Consider the following 13,047-nt stretch of genomic DNA (forward strand, 5'->3'; position numbering starts at 1 on the left):
CACAACTACTGAGCCTGCGCTCTAGAGCCCACAAGCCACAGCTACTGAGCCCGTGTGCCAGAACTACTGAAGCCTGCGCGCCTAGAGCCCGTGCTCTACCGCAAGAGAAGCCACCACAATGAGAGGCCCACGCACTGCAATGAAGAGTAGCGCCTGCTCGCCACAACTAGAGAAAGCCCATGAGCAGCAATGAAGACCCAACACAGCCAAAAATAAATAAATTTAAAAAAAATTAACACCTTCATAGACTCAAAAATAAGCAGTTAGAAGATGTAATGGAAGAGGAGACTAAAGTTTTAGTAGCAAAACAAAAATAATGCAAGAAAAAAAAATCTAGACAAACTCAATACAAAATGCCTAAAACCATAAAAAATAAATAAATAAATAAAATTTTAAAAACACAGAGCCAAAAGGAGCCATGAACCAAAGAAAGGCATATTATGTTTTTGGATATAAGCTTATTAACATCATTAAAAGCTCAGTTCTTCTTAATTTATGAATTGAAATATAAATCTCAGTACAAATATCCTCTTTTTTGTTTCTTTAGTTTATAAAGTTTATTAGGAAAAACACAAAAAAGCAAGAATAACCATGAAAATATTATAAAAATGATATTTTAAAAAATGATACAAATGAACTTATTTACAAAACAGAAGTGACTCAGAGACATACAAAACAAACTTATGGTTACCAAAGGGGAAGAGGGGGAGGGGTAAATTAGGAGACTGGGATTAAAATATACACACTACTATATGTAAAATAGATAACCAACAAGGACCTACTGTATAGCACAGGGAACTATACTCAGTGTCTTGTAATAACCTAGAGTGGAAAAGAATCTAAAAAACAAATATAAATATATATATGTATAACTGAATCACTTTGCTGTAACCTGAAACTAATACATCATTGTAAATCAACTATATTTCAACCAAAAAATGTTTTTTTAAGAAAATAGAACATACAGTACAGCTACTATAATTGAAACAATGGTTTCAGCTCTCTAATGCAATAAAAATCTGTAATTAGACCCAATTTGTTAAAATAGCATTTAAAATCAGTGGGGAAAAGAAGGACTTTTAAACAAGTATTGTTGGGATAAACTAGATATACACATAAAGGAACAGCTGTAAGTGAAGTGTTTCTCAACCATCCACCAGAATAAATTCCAAATTGAACTGTGAAAAATGGAAATGTACCAAGTGAAACCATGTAGTTACTAGAAGAAAACATGAATTAATTTCTTTATTACCTAGGAGTGGATAAATCTTTCCTAACCATGATAATAAACTATTGATAAAACTGACTATTAAAATGTTTTAAATCAATAGTTTATGATAATAAAATAAACTTGATAAAATTGATTATAGAAAAACAAATTTATTTTTCAAAAATAAGTTTTTTGAAAAATAAAAAGCCCAACTTTCAAACTTATAGAAGAACTTTCTTTTATACTTTTCACCTCAATTCGTAACTATTAACATTTTCCACATTTGCTTTCTCTCTTTTCTATAACAGATACGTTATTACCATTATTATTATCATCTGTTTAATAATACATGCAGGGGCTTCCCTGGTGGCGCAGTGGTTGAGAATCTGCCTGCCAATGAAGGGGACACAGGTTCGAGCCCTGGTCTGGGAAGATCCCACATGCCACGGGGCAACTGGGCCCGTGAGCCACAACTACTGAGCCTGTGCGTCTGGAGCCTGTGCTCCGCAACAAGAGAGGCCGCTACAGTGAGAGGCCCACGCACCGCGCCACGATGAAGAGTGGCCCCAGCTCGCCGCAACTAGAGAAAGCCCTTGCACAGAAATGAAGACCCAACACAGCCAAAAATAATAAATAAACAAAAATAAATAAATTAATAATAATAATAATAATAATAATAATAATACATGCAGTCATCATGACCCCATACCTTTACTTTAACATGTATCTGATAAAAACAAGGATATTCTGTTACATTACTATAGTATAATTATAAAAATCAGGAAATTCACAATTGATAGACTACTAGTATCTAATAATATGCAGTCCTCTTTCAGAATTTGTCACTTTTATCTCAGCTGTTCTTTATAACAATTATTTTTCTCATGTATTGTCATTAATTGTCATGTCTTGTTAGTCTAATCTGGAATACTTCCTTAGCTTTTGTCTTTTATGAAAGTGACATTTTTGAAGTGTAGTCCAATAGTTTATAGAATTTCTTTAAAATTGGGTTTGCCTTATTGTTTTCTCATTAAATTCAGATTATGCATTTTTTCATAGCTTTATTGAAATATATTTCACATACCATAAAATCGACCCACTTAACTTGTACAACTTAGTGGTTTTTGATATAGTCACAGAGTTGCACAACCATCACTACTGTCTAATTTTAGAATATTTTCAAACTCCAAAATGACATTAGCAGTCATTCTCAATTCCTGCTCTTCTCCCCACCCCTACCAGCCCAGTCCTAGGCAACCACTAATTTATTTTGTCTCTATGAATTTGCCTGTTCTAGACACTGCGTATAAATGTAATCACGGGCTTCCCTGGTGGCGCAGTGGTTGGGAGTCTGCCTGCCGATGCAGGGGACGTGGGTTTGTGCCCCAGTCCGGGAGGATCCCACATGCTGTGGAGCAGCTGGACCCGTGAGCCATGGCCGCTGAGCCTGCGCGTCCGGAGCCTGTGCTCCGCAACGGGAAGGCAGTGAGAGGCCCACGTACCGCGAAAAAAAAAAAAATGCAATCACAAAAATGTGGATTTTTTTTTTTTTTTTTACTGGTTTCTTTCACTCAACATAATGATTTCAAGGTTTATCCTTGTTGAAGCATGTACTGGTATGCCAGCCATTCTTTTTTATTACCAATTAATATCCCAGTGTACAGATATACCCCATTTTGTTAATCAGTTCATCAGTTGATGGACATAGGTTGTTTCACTTCTTGCCTGTTACGAAGAGTGTCTCTGTGAATATTCATGCACAAGATTTTGTTTGAGCATGTGTTTTTTTTTTAAAGAACATTTATTTATTTTTTTTTTTGTTTATTGGCTGTGTTGGGTCTTTGTTGCTGCGTGCGGGCTTTCTCTAGTTGCGGCGAGCTGGGGCTACTCTTCGTTTCAGTGCGCGGGCTTCTCATTGTGGTGGCTTCTCATTGCAGAGCATGGGCTGTAGGCACGTGGGCTTCAGTAGTTGTGGCTCGCAGCCTCTAGAGCACAAGCTCAGTAGTTGTGGCGCACAGGCTTAGTTACTCCAGGGCATGTGGGATCTTCCCGGACCAGGGATCGAACCGGTGTCCCCTGCGTTGGCAGGCGGATTCTTAACCACTGCGCCACCAGGGAAGTCCCTGAGTATGTGTTTTTAATTCTCCTGGGTATGGAGAGTGGAATTTCTGGATCACGTGGTAGTTCTATGTTTAGTATTTTGATGAACTGCCAAACTGTTTTGAAAGCAGCTGCACCATTTTATCTTCCCACCAGCAATGTGTTGATATGAGGGTTCCAATTTCTCTGCATCTTCACTGATACTTGTTATTGTTTATCATTTTCTTTTGCTATCCTAGTGAGTGTGACATGGTATCTTATTGGTTTTTATTTGCATTTCCCTAATAACTTATGATATTGAGCATCTTTTCATGTGTTTATTGGCCGTTTGCATTTCTTATTTGGAGAAATGTCTATTTAGATTCTTTGCCCATTTTTTTTTTATTTTTTGGAATGGTAAGTTTTTTATATACTCTGGATAAAAGTCCCTTTTTAGATATATAATTTGCAAATGTTTTATCCCATTTTGTGAGTTGTCTTTTTCACTTTCTTGTGTTCTTTGAAACACAAAAGATTTTTATTTTAATAAAGTCCAATTCATTTTTTTAGTTGCTTTTGCCTTTTTGGTGTTGTATCTAAGAAATTGTTGACTAACCCAATATAATGAAGATATACTCCTATGTTTTCTTCTAGGAGTTTTATAGTTTTAACTATTATATTTAGGTCTGTGATCCAGTTTGAGTTTGATCCATTTTGAGACCATGTTTAATTTTTGTTTATAGTGTGAGGTAGAGGTCCAACTAAGTCTTTTGCATGTGGGTATCCAGTTTCCTTAACACCATTTGTTAAAAATGTTCTTCTTTCCTCACTTAATTCTCTTGGTACTCTTGTAAAAAATCAATTTACCATAGATATAAGGGTTTAATTTTGGATTCTCAATTCCTTTTCATTGATGTATAAGTCTGTCCTTAGGCCAATACCATACTTTCTTGATTACTCTTGATTTGTAATAAGTTTCAAAATTGAGAAGTGTGAGTCTTTCACCCTTGTTCTTTCTTTACAAGATTGTTTTGGTTTTCGTGGGTCCCTTGTATTTCCATATGAATATTAGGATCAGCCTGTTGATTTCTGGGAGGAAAAAAAAGCAGCTAGGATTTGGATGGGGATTGTGCTGAATCACTTCATCAGTTTGGGGAATATTGCCATTTTAATAATGCTAAGCATTTCAGTTTGTGAACATAGGCTATCTTTCCATTTGTTCAGATCTTCTTAATTTCTTTCAGCAATGTTTTATAGTTTCAAGTGTACAAGTCTTGCACTTCTTTTGTTAAAATTTTTTCTAGGTAGCTCATTTTTTTTAAATTTTATTTATTTATTTATTTTTGGCTGTGTTCGGTCTTCGTTTCTGTGTGTGGGCTTTCTCTAGTTGCAGCGAGTGGGGGCCACTCTTCATCGCGGTGCACGGGCCTCTCACTGTCACGGCCTCTCTTGTTGTGGAGCACAGGCTCCAGATGCGCAAGCTCAGTAGTTGTGGCTCACGGGCCCTGTTGCTCCGCGGCATGTGGGATCTTCCCAGATCAGGGCTCGAACCCGTGCCCCCTGCATTGGCAGGCAGATTCTCAACCACTGCGCCACCAGGGAAGCCCAAGGTGGCTCATTTTTTAAAGTACTTATTTTCTTTCTGTTACAAGATACTCTATGCCTGTCTTGTTCATTTCTTCACCCAGACTTAAAATGAGCCATTTCTCCAAGGAGCCCTGGTTCTGTATGATGGGTAATGGTATTTAGAAAACATCAGAATGCTCAGTGTGTTCTAAAATACTCATTGTAAAGAGGAAACTAAGGCTCTCTGAGTTTAAATATCTTGTTTGTTGGCCTTCTGCAGATACTATTGTCAAGTAAAATGAGCCAGAATTGTTTGGAGAACACTGCATTCATGTTTGCAGCCAGAATAAATAAGACGGGTCTGGAATATATTATTGTTGTGAGATAGCAAGAATACTTTCCAAGATGTTTAGAAGTACTGACAAAGATGCCAGTTTCAAAGACCTTTTATTGGCTGAATTTTGATAATTTAAAATTGAAAAGGAAGACCATGATTATAATAACTAGAACTAGTTGAATCTGTAAAAAGCCCTAAGTCCATGATAATGCTCAAAAAGAACAGATTGTGTTCCATAAAATCATACCTATATATGTCTGGGGATCTATGATCCTCAGTTACAAGATACACAAAAATATATACCTCATGGTTACTGGCTAAATAACTCATCAAGGATCAAGGAGTAGACTGTGGAAAAATGGATTTGTAACTGTGGTCCTTAGACCATGTTCAGTATAAGAACCTCCCCAATACAAGTGTGGTTGTACATATGTTGAGGGAGCCTTCAAGGAAGTCTGGGGCCTAGTTCTGGACAAATGCTCAGGGAAGCTTGGGATTTGACCTATAACTCACCTACCTCTCAGTAAATTCCCCCATGCTAGGTGTACATTGTACACATATATCAGGTTAGCTGGCAAACACTTTCCAGAATCTCAAGCAGTGGGAGAAGTCAGGAAGCTATAACACTCCCCTTCTATCAGGAGTATAAAGTAGGTGCTGCATATCCCTGCAAAAAACCTTCATTCTGTTTGGTTAGTATCACTGGCAACTGTGTATTTCCACGAAGATTCTAGGGACCCAGGATGCTGTACAGGATGAAGTGTTGTCTAATTTCTATTTTTCCTATTTTAATGAAAGCCATATAGTTCTTTTTGTGTTTATCTTTCCCAATTGACACATTTATAGGAAAGAAAAAGTAGACAATTTTGACAGCTGTTGAAGATTCTTTATGTACAATGTGAGTCTTTGGAACTAGCAATTAGAAGGTTACAATTTGTATATTAAACTGGTAGAATAATATAAATTAACTAAATTATAATCCTAAGTATATTCACAGTTGTTATACCCTTTGATCTTCAACATTTTTGAAGTGTGTACCATAAATCCCATTGTTTGATTATGAGCACTCATATTTTTGAGCAAAATTACTATTACTATTTTCCTGTCAACCAGAAAACTATTCTTATATCATATACAAAAGTTTAGAATGTTTATTTATGGAAAATTAAATAGTAATTTCACTATAACATGATAATGATATATTTTAAAAAAAGGCAAAAGGCAAAGGGTTTGTGGGATGAGTGTGATGTGAAGAATCTTCAGGTCACTCTGAGGTCTGACAGCATGATTATATACTTGTATATCTCCCAAGTGAACCATTCTAAGAGGAGTTGAACAATATTGCATGCAATTGGGATTTGTTGTTTTATAAAAGAATTTATTGATATAATTACAAACTATATCCATGAGAAGTGGCTGTTAGTGAAGAAAATACATGGTGAAAGGCAATTAGCATAAGCATATCCAGTCTTTGATCTTAGTGATATAAACATATTCTTTACTAAGAATATGTGAATCCTTTGTTTCTATTAGTTTGACCAATATCCTGAGTATCTCTGAGCAGAAGACATTCATGTTCACCTGTTGAGCAGGCCTCTGATGACTTCAGGAAGACTGGACAATTTTTTCTTTTGTCTGATTGGTGAAATCACCCCATAAATTCTAACTATCCTATCTGATTTGTTCTCTTCTTTTTAAAATTGGAACTTTTATCTCTGAACTTATTTAAAAGATATTATATTACTCATTTTAAAAAGGATTTAATGTAGCATCTTCTAGAAGGGGTTAGTTTTTGATGTCTTATGTAGCTACTAAGTATTTTCTATCTTAGTGCATATCTCTCCTTCATGTATTTTTTTTATTTGGAATGGCCCTTTGGGAGAATTAAAGTATTTTCCAGGAACTCTGATGACTCAGTTGAATTATAAAACATCAACTTGTAAGTGAGCAGCTCTGGTCATTCCAACATGGACAGATTATGAGTAAAGATAGTAGGAAGGACTAGGTTTAGAGGACAGATATATTGGATATAGCAGGAAATCAAGGGATGAGGTGTGTTGCAGTGCAGTTTAGATCCATGAGGGCTATTCTAAGAAAACTATGCCTAGACACATTACAAAATGAAACCCTAAGATAAAGAGAAAATCTTGAAAGCAGACAGAGGAGAGTGATGCTTTACATACAAAAGAAGAGTGATTCAAATGCCAACAGATTTTTCATCAGAAATCAGTGGCCATAAATGAAAACAAAAACAACAAAAGAAATCATAGTGGCCAGGAGACTTTAAAACTGAAACAATAAATCAGTCAACCCCAAATTCTGTGTCCATTGAAAATATCCTTCAGAAATGATGGCAAAGTTAACACAATTTTATAAATGGAAAACTAAGAGAAATTTGTCTCCAGCAGACCTGTACTACAAGAAATGGTAGTGGAAGTTCTTCAAAGGAAAAAAGAATATTAACAGAAAAGTTGGATCTTCAGGAGCAAATGAAGAGCCTCAGAAATGGTAAATATCTGGATAAAAATAAAAGACTATTTTTATCCTCTTAAGTTCTTTAAAAAAGACCTGTGGATGTTTAAAGGAAAATTATAACATTGTTCTTTGGGGTTTTCAATGTATGCAGATGTAATCCATAAGTGTATAATAAAACAAATCAATAAGCTGCTAGGAAATATATAAAACTATTTCAGAGTGTGGTTGGGGGGAGGTGGTTAAAGGGACTTACGCTTATTTTGCATGAAGATGTACAGTATTCAGGTTGAATTCTGATGTATTGTGTTTCTTAAATAAAACACTAAAAGAATACAGAGATATGTCTTAAAAGTTGATAGAAGTATTAAAAGGTAAGATTAAAAATTATTTGTTATATTTTTAAAAGATAAGAAAGAAGAAATAGCAATAACAGCAGAGAGATAAAAAGAAAAATAATAAAATATTGAATGAAATCTGATGATAACAGTAATTATTTTAAATATTAAAGGTCTAAACACTGCAATTAAAAAGCAGATGTTGTCAGAGTGGATAAAAAAGGAAGACCAAACTGTATACAGCTTACAAGAATTATCTTTTAGGTATAAAAACACACAGGTATGATGAAAGTAAATGAATGGACAAAACTATACCAGGCAAACAATAAGCATTAAAAGCAAGGAATAACTATATTAATATCAGGTAAAATAGCTTTCAAGATAGAGTGTCTTATTAGAGATAAAGAGGGATATTTCATAATGTTAAAAGGACATTTCAGGGGAAATGGATCAAGATGGCAGAGGAATAGGATGTGGAGCTCACCTTTTTCCCACAAGATACATCAAAAATACATCTACATGTGGAATGACTCTCACAGCGCAGCTACTGAATGCTGGCAGAAGACCTCAGACCTCCAAAAGGGCAAGAAAATCTCCATGTAACCAGGTAGGACAAAAGAAAAAAGAAAGAAAAGAGCGAAAAAGGAATTGGGACGGAATCTGTGCCCCTGGAAGGGAGCTGTGAAAGAGGAAAGTTTCCACACACGGGGAAGTCTCCTCACTGGCCGGGAGATCAGCCAGGACAGAGGGGGAGCTTTGGAGCCTTGGAGGAGAGCACAGCAACAGGTTTGTGGAGGGCAAAGCTGAGAGAGACCTGCACAGATTAGCGGTGCCAACTGGCATTTCCCAGGCTGAGATGCTTGTCCTTTGGGGCTGGTGGAGGCTGGGTATTGAGGTTCGGGCTTCGGAGGTCAGGCACTGGGAAGAGGACTGGGATTGGCTGTGTGAAGACAGCCTGAGGGGGCTAGGGTGTGGTGCGCCCCATCTGAGGGAATCTGGGAAGAAGATCTCCTTCCCAGAAGGAGAAGGGTGGGCTCGCCATAAGAGTTTCTTTCTCCATGTGTTCTCAGGTGGCAGGGCACTGTCTACATGAGCTATGGAGGCAGGCGTGAGCCATTGCTGCCATCTCAGACTCCAGAGGCAGTGCGGGCTGCAGCCTCTGTGGAGGTTCCTGTGAACAGGTGCAGGTCACTGCCTCCACCTTCCCAGGAGCTTGTGCAGCCCACCAACACCAAGTGTCCCACAACCCTGCACCAACCACTGCCCCTGCCTCCCCTGGGGTGCATGTGATCCATGCTGCTTCTAAGAGTGCTGTGACCTGGCACCAACCACTGCCCCCACCCTTCCTGGGAGTATGTGCAGCCAGCTGCCTTTGCCAAGGGACCCACGACTAGGAGCCAACTGCTGCCCCCACCTTCCTGGGAACGTGTGTGTGGCCCATGCATCTGCACACCCCTTATCAAGGGGATAATGGCCAGCACAGGCTGAGGAAAGAGATGGAAAGCATCCAAACCAAAAACAGCACTCTCACCAAAAAAATATTAAACCCACATAAGCTATGCAGACATACTCCCGCATATAAATAGCCCTCCAACACTACAGTAGATATTTGTTTCTCCTAAACTCACAGAGTAAGAGAAATATAAGCAAAATGAAGAAGCAGAGGAACCACTCTCAGTTAAAAGACCAAGAAAATTCCCCTGAAGGAATAAACAATGAAACAGATCTCTTCAGTTTAACAGACACTGAGTTCAAAAAGGAGGTAATGAAAATACTGAAGGAATTAAGAGAGACTATCAACAGAAATGCAGATTACTGTAAAGAGGGACTAGAAACTATAAGGAGGAGCCAAGAACAATTAGAAAATTCATTTGCCAAGACGAAAGCTGAGCTCAAGGCAATGAATAGCAGAATGAATAAAGCAGAAGAAAGAATAAGTGACCTGGAAGATAGAATAATGGAAATTACCCAATTTCCAGACAGAAAATTTCCATTTGACGGAAAGCCAATTATAAAAAAAATGAAAGCAATATAAGAGACATATGGAATAATATAAAGCGGGCCAATCTATGCATAACAGGGATTCCAGAAAGAGAAGAAAGAGAAAAGGGGATTGAAAATGTATATGAAGAAATTATGGCTGAAAACTTCCTAAACCTAAAGAAGGAAACAGATATCCAGATACAGGAATCACAGAGGGTCCCAAACAAGATGAACCCTAACAGACCTACACCAAGACATAGTATAATAAAAATGGCAAAGTTAAAGATAAAGAGAGAATTCTAAAGGCAGCAAGAAAAAAACAGAGTTAATTACAAGAGAACCCCCATAAGGCTATCAGCTGTTTTCTCTACAGAAACACTGCAGGCCAGAAGGGAGGGGCAAAATATATTCAAAGTCTTGAAAGAAAAAAATCTGCAACCTAGAATACTCTACCCAGCAAGATTATCGTTTAGAATATGAGGAGAAATAAAGAATTTCTCAGACAAGCCAAAACTAAAAGAATACAGCAATACTAAACCTATCCTAAAAGTAATATTGAAAGGTCATCTCTAAATAGAAAAGAAGCAAAAAGATATAGGAAGGAGGAAATCACAATTGGAAAGTAAATCACTTAAATTAACCAGGCTACAGATCAAAAAGAAAAAAACTGTGAAAGCAATGATAAAGAAAAGGAACAGCAAAAGGATAAACATGAAGATGTAAACAGGGACATCAAACTCATAAAATGTGGGGAAGGAGAGTAAGAAAATGCATATTCTTTTTTTTTTCTTTTTTAGAATGTGTCTAAATGTACATGATTATCAGTCTAAAGCAAGCAGATATAGGAAGGGGTTAACATACTTGGAAAACAGGGCAACCACAAATCAAAAATATACAGTAAATTCACAAAAACCAAAAAGAAGAGAAACAAGCATAAAATAAAAGGAAATCATCAAACCATAAAAAGAAAAACAAAAAGAAAAAGAAGGGAACAAAGACTAAACAAAGAATCAACTGGAAAACAAGATTTGAAATGGCAGTAAATACATATGTATCAATAATTACCTTAAATGTCAATGGACTGAATGCTCCAATCAGAAGACATAGAGTGGCAGACTGGATAAAAAAACAAGAGCCTACAATATGCTGCCTACAAGAGACCCACCTTAGAGCAAAGGACACACATAGTTTGAAACTAAAGGTATGGAAAAAGATATTACAGGCAAACAGAAATGACAAGAAAGCAGGAGTTGCAATACTCATATAAGACAAAATAGACTTTAAAGACTATTAAGAAAGACACTATATAATGATAAAAGGATTAATACAAGAAGAGGATATAACACTTATCAACTTATATGCTACATATAAGCATTTAGAATGCTACACCAAAAAAAAACTGCTGAACACATATTCTTTTCATGTGCACGTGGTACATTCCCACATATAGATCATATGATTAAAAAAAACAGATCAACAAATTTGAAAGGAATGAAATTATATAGAATATATTCTCTTAACCCAACACAATTAAAGTAAAAGTCAATAACAATAAGATAGGAAAATACAAAGTATTTTGAAATTTAACAACATACTTTGAAATTTAACAACATACTTTTTTCCTTTTCTTTTTTTTTTTGGCAGCTCAGCTATGTGGGATATGAAGTTCCCTGACCAGAGATTGAACCTGTGCCCCTTGCAGTAGAACTGCAGAGTCGTAACCACTGGACTACCAGGGAATGCCCAACAACGTACTTCTAAATAAATCATAGAGCAAAAAAGAAATTAGAAGGGAAATTAGAAAATATTTTGAAGTGAAAGACAGTGAAAACACAACATATAAAAATTTGGGGGAAGCAGGTGAATCAGTGCTTCAAACACAACATAGATTTAATTCCTTAAAATAAGAAAGTTCTAAAATCAATGAACTAAGATTCCATATTAAGAGACTACAGGGAATTCCCTGGCAGTCCAGTGGTTAGGACTCCACACTGGAATATCACTCAGCCATTAAAAAGAATGAAATAATGCCATTTGCAGTAACATGGATTGACCTAGAAATTGTCATACTGAGTGAAGTTAGAAAAAGAGAAGTATCGTGTGATATCACTTATATGTGGAACCTAAAAAAAATGATGCAAATGAACTTATTTACAAAACAGAAGCAGACTCACAGACTTAGAGAATGAACTTGTTACCAGAGGGAAGGGGAGGGGGGAGGCATAGTTAGGGAGTTTAGGATTGACATGTATACACTGCTATATTTAAAATGGATAACCAACAAGGACCTACTGTATAGCACAGGGAACTCTACTCAATATTATATAACAACCTACATGGGAAAAGAATATGGAAAAGAATAGATTCATGTATATGTATAACTGAATCACTTTGCTGTACACCTGAAACTAACACAAGATTGTTAATCAACTATACTCCAATATAACATAAAACACTGAAAAAGAAAAAAATAGGATAGTGAGAGAATATTTTCAACTTAATGTCATCAAATTCAGCAACTTAGGTAAGATGGATGAATTACTTTAGAAAAGAGCTTACAAATATTGACACAAGAAAAATGAAAATCTGAGAAATTTAATGTCAAATGTTCACAATCTCTTCAGAAAATAGAGGACACTGCCCAGCACTGTTTATGAGGTGAGCATAGCCTTTATACAAAAACCTTGCAGTGACATTTAAAAAAGACAATTACACAAATCCCTCATGAACTTAAATACAAAAACGCTTTGTAAAATATTAGCATATTAAATTAAACAATATAAAAAAAGGACAATATACCATGAAAAAAGAGGTTTTAGTCCAGGAATGCAAGACTGGGTCAACATTCAAAACATTATTAATGTTAATTTACTGTGTTAACAAAATAGAGGATAAAAAAACACGTTTGTTCCAAAATGTGAAGAAAAAGCATTGACAAAATTCAACATACATTCCTGATAAAAACTCAGCAAACTGGGAATAATAGGGAACTTCTTAATCTGATAACGAGTTTCTACTGAAAAAACTCAATTAACATCATATTTAGTGATGAAAGACTGAAT

General features: G+C 36.2%; 1 protein-coding gene across 3 annotated transcripts in view; it reads left to right on the top strand.

The window, feature by feature from the left end:
* The window catches only part of BAZ2B (bromodomain adjacent to zinc finger domain 2B), a 385,073-nt gene that overhangs the window by 63,263 nt on the left and 308,763 nt on the right, over positions 1 to 13,047 (top strand). For 2 of the 3 annotated variants that reach the window (XM_081243239.1, XM_081243238.1), the window contains exon 2: positions 7,601 to 7,700. The gene's annotated coding sequence lies outside the window, so the exon portion shown is untranslated. Of the gene's footprint in view, positions 1 to 7,597; positions 7,701 to 13,047 lie in introns of all 3 variants that reach the window. The other variant, XM_081243227.1, reaches the window with a different exon arrangement.

Source organism: Mesoplodon bidens (genome assembly GCF_964165515.1).
Source record: "Mesoplodon bidens genome assembly, chromosome: 8".
Classification (NCBI taxonomy): Eukaryota; Metazoa; Chordata; class Mammalia; order Artiodactyla; family Ziphiidae; genus Mesoplodon; species Mesoplodon bidens.